Source organism: Callospermophilus lateralis, chromosome 10 (assembly GCF_048772815.1).
Source record: "Callospermophilus lateralis isolate mCalLat2 chromosome 10, mCalLat2.hap1, whole genome shotgun sequence".
In the NCBI taxonomy this organism is placed as follows: domain Eukaryota; kingdom Metazoa; phylum Chordata; class Mammalia; order Rodentia; family Sciuridae; genus Callospermophilus; species Callospermophilus lateralis.
Window position 1 is genome coordinate 2,566,363 of NC_135314.1, and position 8,416 is coordinate 2,574,778.

Here is an 8,416-nt window from a genome sequence, read left to right on the forward strand (position 1 = left end):
CTCTGGATACGCCATAGTTTCGGCCACTGAGATTATAGAGGCCAAAGCTCTGCCTTCAGGAACTACCAACCAGCAGGCCGAACTTGTAGCAGCCACTCGTGCCTGCCTTCTTGCGCAGGGCAAATTCCTCACCCTTTAAACTGACTCAAAATATGTCTTCCATATTCTATTATCCCATGCTGCCATATGGAAGGAGCGAGGCCTACTTACCACTAAAGGTAATGCGATCACTAATTCGGCTCTTATAACCAATTTGATAGAGGCCTCCCACTTACCCACCCAGTTGGGAGTTGTCCATTGTAGGTCCCCTTAGAAGGACGGCTCTCTTATCATTGAGGGCAATGCCAAAGCTGACCAGGCGGCACGAATGGCTGGTATCACTTCCAATTATGAGCCCCCTGGGGGACAGATAATGGCCAATTTAGACTGTCCATCTGAAGCCCCTACTTCTTCCAGTAAGAACAAGGATCTTTTTGAGTTCCTCCATACTCTATTCCATTCCAATTCTCAGTCTCTGACCCTCTTTTTACAGAGCTTCTTCTCCCTCACCCCCTCTGACAAAGCCATGCTACAGAATATAGCCTCAAATTGTCAGATCTGTCAGCGGACCAACCCTCATACTCCTTTAAGGCCTAAACCGTTCCCCTCCCACCAAGCCCGGGACACATTCCTGCTGCTGACTGGCAGGTAGACTTCACCAACATGCCTGCAGTACGGCGCACTAAATACCTCCTTGTCTTTGTGGACACTTTCTCTGGTTGGGTGGAGGCATTTCCCACTTCCAATAAAAAGGCTTCCACTGTAGCTTCAATCTTGCTGACAGACATCATCCCCAGGTTTGGTATGCCCACTTCCCTACAATCCGACAATGGCCCTGAGTTTATTTCTAGGATCACACAAAAGGTCTCCCAAGCCCTCTCCTTCAAGTGGCATTTCACTGTTTATATCGCCCCCAGGCTTCAGGGAAAGTGGAAAGGGTAAATCGGACTCTGAAGGAAGTCCTTGCCAAATTAACAATGGAATTAAACTTAGACTGGGTCAAACTCCTTCCCTTGGCTTTGCTTCGGATCAGAGCTCTCCCTAAGAAACCATCTCTACTGTCTCCCTTTGAGATAATGTATGGAAGACCTCTTATAACCCCTGGGTTGGTCATTTCACAAGGGCCTCTCACACGAGATTTGTCTTTACCTCTCTTGTTTCATCTCCGCTCGGAACTCTGGAAATATCAAGACTGGCTTCGTCCGGACCCAGACTCCTCTCCAAACACTCCTCCCTTAACACCTGGGAGTCTAGTCTATTATAACACCCCAGAGGAGAAAGGGCCTCTTGCCCCAAATGGGAAGGCCCCTATCCTGTCATTCTCTGTACCCCCACCGCCGCCAAACTCTCCTTACCAGACAACCATCTCACCCCCTGGATTCACATTTCTAGGTTGAAGCCATATTACCAGGAGGCCCCATCTGCTGACGACAAGACTACCCCAGAGGAGCCTCAAGAGTCACCTCCTGGACCTCCCCTTTACTCCTGCTCTCCACCTCCTAACTATCCTCTGAAGCTTCGCCTGTCTCGTGTGACCGCCCATACTCCACCATGACTCCCACTCTTCTGAGTGGTATTTTCACAGACATCACCCTTCTCCAGGGGACATCTCGTCTTCCTCTTATACTAGGAGATTCAAAGTCAGAGAGACATATGTCCATGGCAGCACTCGTTACACTCGCCTCGTTTCTTCGGTTGATTGCGCCCCTACGGGATGTAATGCATCTATCTTCCTTCCCCTCTCCTCCCAGAATTCTGAACTTTTAAAAACAGCTGCTAGGCCTTACCTTTGCTTCTTATATGATCAGACAGAGGATTACTGCAAATGGTGGCCCGAAACCTATGGGGGGTGCCCCTACTGGTCATGCAACATTCATAACTCACGTGCATGCATCGGGGATTCCTGCGTTGGAAATTTCAGATTGATCTCGGGGGCTATCAGTTGGCTATCACTGACCCTAACCATCCACGCTGGACCTCTAGGGTGAATGCTTCCTTCTACTGTGACATATCCTCTCCCACCCCCTGTGGCTCCGTCTCCATCTCCCGAGAGCTTCAACCCTCCCAGCCCTCAGTAGCTATAATCTCTACTGACATAAAGCATTCCGAACAGCAGTTGTTAGACTCCGTACAGGATCCACGTGAGCCTAATGTTGGGAGTCCACCACAGTATTCATGGCTACGGCTACTCACTGAAACTGTAACCTTCTTAAATCTAACCCTCCCCGCCATCACACCAACTGATTGCTACTTATGCGCCTCTCTGACTCGACCTTTGCTTACAGCGGTTCCCTTGAACTTCTCGGCTTCTGACCTCTCAAATTTCTCCACTCCATCTGCCCGCCGTTCTCTCCGAACCCTTTCACCCGACGCTCCATTATGGGAGCCCGAGGAGTCTAACCATACTGTGATTCCCCAGTGCTGCCTTCTGGGCTTGGGTGTCTCCCAGTCAAAGTTCTGCCACTCTAACATCACCTTTAACTTCACCCTCTATGCACCACCTGGCTCATTCTTCTGCTGTAATGGTTCTCTCCTCACTATCTTATTCACCAACACCTCCACCCCATGTATACTGATGACGCTTGTCCCACAATTGACTCTCTATACCACAGCTGAAGTGCAGGCCCTCTTATCTCCCCCAGTGCGGAATAAACGGGCTGCTTTCCTTCCAATACTGGTGGGTCTCTCACTGGCTGTATCTGTAGTGGGAGCGGGAATTTCTGGTGGAGCTCTAGGACACTCCTTATGGGCTGTACAGGACTTAAGTTCTAAACTTGTACAAGCGCTCACTTCTACGGCAGAATCTCTAGCATCTTTACAAAGGCAGGTCACATCCTTGGCTCAAGTTACTCTTCAAAATCGATGAGCTATAGACTTACTCACAGCCAAAAAAGGTGGAACCTGTCTTTTCTTGAGGGAAGAATGCTGTTACTACATCAACAAATCAGGCCTTGTGGAAACTAATGTAGTCAAGCTCACCGACTTGGCTACCTCTTTGAAAAATCTACCAAACCAAAACCCATTTGCCACCTTCTTTTTAGCCCACTTCTAATTGTGGCTGTTGCCTCTTTTAGGGCCCATATGTCTTCTTTTCCTGACGTGTCTGTTCCTGCCCTGTCTGCTTCGCTTCCTACAGGGCCAATTACGGAAGATCTCTAACCAAACTTTCAACCAGCTTCTGCTTAGGTACTACCAGCCTCCGATGACCAATGAACCCCCAACATCTTCAAGAGAACAGCTCCTCATTGCTGAAGCTCACTACCAGGCGCGATGGAATGCAATGGACATCGGACAGTGGGAGACAACGAGCCCGGAGAACCTCTTAATCTCCATCCTGGATTCTTGAGCCTTTATGTCCTTTTAAGCCTCCTCATGGCCCTTGGCCTCTTCTCTGTCTGTCCCGACATGGAACTTCTGCCAAAAACTGACATTTGCTTTAATTTTTTCTTCATCCTGTTTTTGTTCGCTCTGATCTTCTTCAGGTGCTGGTGACACCATGTCAAGGCAACGCTTCCAGTATTTCCTAGAGTCTCTGTTACAGGATCAGTGGCTGATACCAACAATCTCCTCCATCCAGGACTGGTTTCAGGGAACTTTCATAGACTTCACCCCTATGGAAGTAGCTGTCTATAGCTTCTGGGTTTTATTTCTGGTTGCCATGATATCCCCAGACCTGCCCGAACATTCTTCCACTTCCCCTTCTAGGCCCTATGCCGCCCCCGCACAGCCGAAAGCAGCCAGATGTGACCAATGACTCCCCAATTCCTAAGAAAACAAAAAGGGAGGAATGTCGGGAAAACATATAACGGCAGCAGCACCCCAGAGAAAAACCCCAACATGGCGCCTAACGACCCTCTTTCTCCTCTTTTTTTCTTTCACTGGCGCAAAACGTTCCCACCGGCGCCAATGTTCAAATCCTGCTGGTGGGAAGCCTTAGCCCCAATAAGAATTAACTTCTTGGGCTCTGGAACTGACATATGGAAGAGCTTGCCAATAAACGGGCAACCCGTTATCTACCTCAGCCCTGCAACCTCTCCTTAGACCTATATAAACACACAGCCTTTTGTAATAAAGCAGAACCTCTTTGGTGATCTGTGTCGTGTGGTGTCTCCCATTCATAGTGTGGTGCGTCTTCCAGTCTTATAAGGGGAAGCCCTGGGTCCCTCCAGGGCCTCTGCAGGCCTCACCCCGGGCCCTGCACGCCCCTCCCAGAACACTCTCCTGGCCCTACTGCCCTGCATGGCCCCCCAGAGCCTCTCCAACCCCCTCCCTGGCTGGGCCTGGTCTCCCTCTTCTGTGGAGGTCTGGACTAGAGCCAGGGCCTGGAGGTGGCTCCTTGGTTGGCCACGGTGACCTCACTGCCTGGTGGTAGGCGAGCAGAGGTGGAAAGGCCATGTCCCAAACTCCGAGACCCTCCCCTCCCCTGATGCCCGACTCTTGATGTGGGCAACATCCACAGCCACAGGGAAATGGGGCAACTCCCTGAAAAACAGATGCAGCAGCCGTGCTCTTGCGGCCCCTGAGCCAGAGGCGCTCCTCCTCCTCAGGGCAGAGGTGGCTCTGGGTCCCCGCGTCCTGGGTGGGTTGCCGTGGACCTCGGTGCTGCACCTATCAGCTCACCAAGGGCCCTCTTAAGGAGCTCTGTGGTGTCCGTTGACACCAACTGTTCTGTGAGGTTATCGGCCTGCCCTCCTCTGTCCTCCTGGTCCTGGAAGGGCAGGGGCGGTCTCCCCATAAAGGAGGCGTTGAACGCGAGCTCCCCAGGGAACAAGACCCCCAGGCACCCACAGGCCAGACAGGGACACCAATGTCAGCAGGCGCAAGCAGAACACTGTGGTTGTGACGTGTTCTGCAGGAGGCCCTTCCCCACCACCCCACCCGACCTGTGCCTGCACGTCCTGGGGACAGCTGGAGCTGTCACCTGCTCATGGCTCCACACAGCGTAGAACTCCTCACAGGGTACTTTCCTGGATTGCGGGTTCCACGCCTTAATTCCTGAGTTGTGTGGAAGGATGAGCCTCCTGTGCTCACGAGACCTGGGGCTTCACAAGCTCAGAGCAGAGCCAAGGGTTGGAGTCCTGCGGTCACCAGCACCCACACTGTTGGCCTTTGTCTAACCTGGCGTTTCTCAAACTTGACCATGAACTTTGCTTGGCTAATGCCACGATTTTTGACATCACAGAATAAGCTTTTGTGTAACTGCGCCCCGTGCTCCCTCCTGTGGAGAAGCAGAATCCCAGATCACGCGGCTGAGGAAGGGGTGCAGTGACCTTGGGGACACACCGCTGAAGCCCATGGGAGGGGCACAGCCAGGCAGGGCTGCAGGACCTGACCACATCACTGCAGACAGACACTCATCTGTGCAGCAGCTCACGCCTCCCTCCCCCACCAACAGAAGGGCAGGGGTCCAGCAGGGTCGTCAATCTTAATTAAAATGCAAACGCAGCACCAGCCTTCTTCAGCCATGAAAAGCCGTCCTGGGAATCCACGCCTGGCTTCTGGGCAGAAGCGATGGCTCTCAGCCCAGCCTGAGGTGGGGTCTGGAGGATGCTGCGTGGAAGGAGGAGGCTCCCTCCCTGCTTCTCTCCCCGTTTCCAGGCTCTGGGTTCCTGGTCCAGCTATACACTGAACTGGGCTGTCATTTCCTCAGTAGGGCAGAGCCCACAGGTCCCCAGCGTGGCGAGGGAGAAAAAGCTCCTTAAGGCTTAACTTCCTGCAAGAAAGAGCCTCTATCCTGCCGTGGCTCTTCAGCAGCCTCCCAGAGGCTCAGAAGGCTGCGGAATCAAAACCAGCCCCCAGCCACTGAGCCACTGAGCCGGTGCCTGTGCCTCTGAGCCAACGGGGTGAGAAGTGGCGGGGTGAGGCTCTTGGGACTACACATGTCCTCCCTGAGCTCGGGAATCCCCAGGTTTGAGCAGCATGGAGTTGTGGCTTCGTGTCCATTGCTTTCAGCAGCTGTCACCGAGCAGCCCAGGGGGCGTAGGGCGGGAGCACCAGAGAGATGGAGCTGGAGGTCCGTTTACCCACCACGAAGCGCTGGAGCTGGTGTGGAACCTGCAGACTGTTGGCCTGTATCCACGGCTCCACGTGGGCATTTAACCCCCCCGCAGATGGGAACATTTCGGGACGTGGAATCTGTATTACGTATGTGCAGATGTCACCCATCAGGTCCCCTTGGCAATACAGCACAGTGGCTGTTGGCTTAGCATGAGCTGATGTCGAAGCCATCACAGTCGGTGCAGATAGGTAAATCAAGTCAGGTCAGATCTAGGAGGCCAACTTTGAGTGAGTCTGGGAAGTTGGAGACTGTCCTCTGAGGGATCTTATCAAGAATTCTCCCCCCCAACCTGTTGCCCAGGTGACCTGACCCAGGAATTGCCCCTCTCTACAGGGAGCAGTAAGGTTGTTAATAGTGTGTCCCGGGCTTCTCCACCTGCCCTTCCCCCTTCAGCCCACCTGGCTCCCCCCTTTGGCCACCCCACGGAGCATTCCTGGGCCTCCTCACGTCCACAGGAAGGAGAGAGAAAGGGGAAATGGCAGGAGAACACAGGAAGCCTAGGACTTATAAAAAGGCGGAACTCCTCGCCTCTTGGGATACCAGGACACCAGCTACGGCCCCGTCTCCCCCTTCTCCCTCCCGGGAGAAGTCCATGTTCTCCTCCTTTTTAAATAAGCCCTGCTTCATATGCTTGGCGCAGAGTGCTTCTCTATTGTTCAGACTTCAACAGGTGGGGGAGCACTCCTCACCCATAACCAGCAGCATCATATTTGGAGGTCCCACCTAGGTCTACACCGAGGTAAGCCCTCTGCACACTCCCCACATCTGTTTGAGGTGCATCTTTCGGCCTCTTTCATTTTGGAGGATGATGGGCATCCATTGGCTGTTTAAATGCAGTTAGTGCAGCTGCCACTCTTCAAGACTCAGGTGAGAGGTTTCCTGGCCTAGGAGCTCTCAATCACCTGTTCCATACAGAGCAGGCTTGTTGGGTTCCGCCGAAGCCGCTTCCTACTCTCTGCCCAGGCCCAGAGAGCAATTGGCCTGAGTACACAGTGTCCCTAGTCCCCATCTGCCTTGGATGCGTGGAGGTGGAGGAAGGAGTTTGGGACAACTGCGGAATTTCTGGCCTGGGCTACACTCAGGTGAAAATCCTAAGGTTCCTTCTCCCAACCACCCTCAAGGGTATCTAGGGTGATACCATTACACTGAGGGAGAGCCCCAACTGCATTTGCCTCCCGTGGGCTGTGCAACACTCCCACCCCCACATCCATTCCCTCCTGGAGGCTCCTTCCTTTGCCAATCAGAAACACTAGCAATCAAGATTGTAGGACTGAGGGAAAGACATGGGATGCTTAGTGAGATAACATCCAGTTCCCTCTGTTTGCATAGTTACCTTCACAAGCCAGTTTAAAGTTTCCCTTTACTGTTCCTGTGCTCAGATGTACTCAATGTATTAAAAAAAAAAAAAAAAAAAAAAAAAAAACACGCTGCAAGAGGGAGGCACTCTATTTTAACCAACTCCTCCCATAAATTCCTCCAGAAAATGGTGTTTGTTATGCGCTCAACAATCAATAGATGTTCCCCTTACCCTCAGGAGGTTCCTTTAGTCTACAGGACAGCAGTCAGGCACAAAAGCTTAAGACATATACAATTATCCTCGTCTTTCATAATCAGGAGTTGTAGTGGCAGGGAGGATGCAGTAACGCCCTTAAGTCTGAATCCTCCCAGGGTCTCTGGCACAGGGCAACCTGGGACCCTAGCACTTTGTCAAAGGAAGCCAGAAATCACTTGGGGGGGGGCAAAGCCAGGTGATGAGAGATGGGTTTTCTGGACTGTAATGAAGCTCAAGTTTAGGGAGACGTCCATAATACATCGAATAAAGAGTTTTCTCTGATGTGGGAGAAAACTTAAAATTTCCGTCACTCAGGTGGGAGCCTCTCTCTCAAGGCAGTGTGTAGATGGACCACTAGTCGACACCCTGGGAGATCACAGTGGTCAGGAAAAGTGCCTTATTTTCATGTGTTGTCAGTGTCAGATCGGGCGAGGCGGGCAGCGACCAAAGGAGGCAGATATAAAAAGGCCGCCAACGAGGCTTTATTTGAGACTCACTCCCCGGAGGAACTCGATCAGACCCCAGAGGGGACAGGGGAAGGGTCTGAGGAGAAACCGCGTGGGAGCTCCACCGGACTGGACTTTCATGGGCTTAGGCAGGAAGGGAAGGGCTTGGGACAGGAAAAGGTGTTTTTAGAGTCCTGGCTGAACTCCAGGAAGGGCCAGGGGTCCTGCTGATGGACAGGCGTTTCTGTAGGTGTCTGACTGATGTTTCTTTCCCACTCGGGCTGCTTTGTTCTGAGTCGCCACCACAGATCTGACAGTCAG